Genomic DNA, 1,186 nt, shown 5'->3' on the forward strand with positions numbered 1-1,186 from the left:
GGGGGTGGGGGACAGATTCTCACTATGTCACCCTCACTGATGCGAAACCCCTAGCATTCTGATGCCAGAGTATGCATCCTTAACTACTGTGCCAAGTAGCTTTCTTTTTTTGTGACAGAGTCTCACTCTGTTGCTCAGGCTAGATAAAATGCAGTGAACATCATATAGCTCACTGCAACCTCAAACTCTTGGGCTCAAGCATTTCTTCTGCCTCCCTCAGACTTCTGACTAGCTGGGACTATAGGAGCATGCTACCATGCCTGACTAATTTTCTTTCTTTATTTTGTTTTAGAGATAGGGTCTTGCTATTTATTTATGTATTTATTTATTTATTTTTAGACAGAGTGTCAGTATGTCGCCCTCGGTAGAGTGCCATGGCGTCACAGCTCACAGCAACCTCAAACTCTTGGGCTTAAGCAATTCTCTTGCCTTAGCCTCCCAAGTAGCTAGGACTACAGGTGCTTGCCACAATGGCAGGCTACTTTTGGTTGCAGTTGTCATTGTTGTTTAGCAGGCCCAGGCCGGGCTCAAACCCCACCAGCCTTGGTGTATGTGGCCGGTGCCCTATTCATTGAGCCAAGGGGTCTTGCTGTTTTGCCCAGGCTGGTCTTAAGCTCCTGGCCTCAGGGATCCTCATACTTTGGCCTCCCAAAATATGGCATTACAGCCTGACTGGGAAGGTTATATAGAGCCTGACTTAGCCTGTTCCCTACTGATGGGCACTAAATTTGCTTCCAAGACTCTACTCTTACAGACACTGAGATGAACACCTTCACAAATATGCCAAGTAAAAGGTGGAAAATATCTGATGGCTTAGGATAAAATTCTGTGGGTTTTTTTGTTTTGTTTTGTTTTCTTTTCTTGAGGCAGCGTCTCAAGCTGTCACCCTGGGTAGAGTACTGTAGCATCATAGCTCACAGCAACCTCCAACTCGGGGTCAAGTGATCCTCTTGCCTCAGTTTTTCCATTTTTAGTAGAGATGGGTTCTCGTTTTTGCTCAGGTTGGTCTTGAACTCATGAGCTCAAGCAATCTACCCGCCTCAGCCTCCCAGAGTGCTAGGATTATAGGTGTGAGCCACTGCACCTGGTTGCTAAGGATAAACTTCTTTTTTTTTTTTTTGAGACAGAGCCTCAAGCTGTCCCCCTGGGCAGAGTGCCGTGGCATTACAGCTCACAGCAACCTCCA

General features: G+C 46.5%; 1 protein-coding gene across 2 annotated transcripts in view; it reads right to left on the reverse strand.

Annotated features, from left to right (window-relative positions):
* The window catches only part of SLC44A2 (solute carrier family 44 member 2), a 45,048-nt gene that overhangs the window by 8,935 nt on the left and 34,927 nt on the right, over positions 1–1,186 (reverse strand). The gene's annotated exons all lie outside the window — the stretch shown is intronic.

This window comes from Otolemur garnettii, unplaced genomic scaffold (genome assembly GCF_000181295.1).
Source record: "Otolemur garnettii isolate 467f Iridium unplaced genomic scaffold, OtoGar3 scaffold00127, whole genome shotgun sequence".
NCBI lineage: Eukaryota > Metazoa > Chordata > Mammalia > Primates > Galagidae > Otolemur > Otolemur garnettii.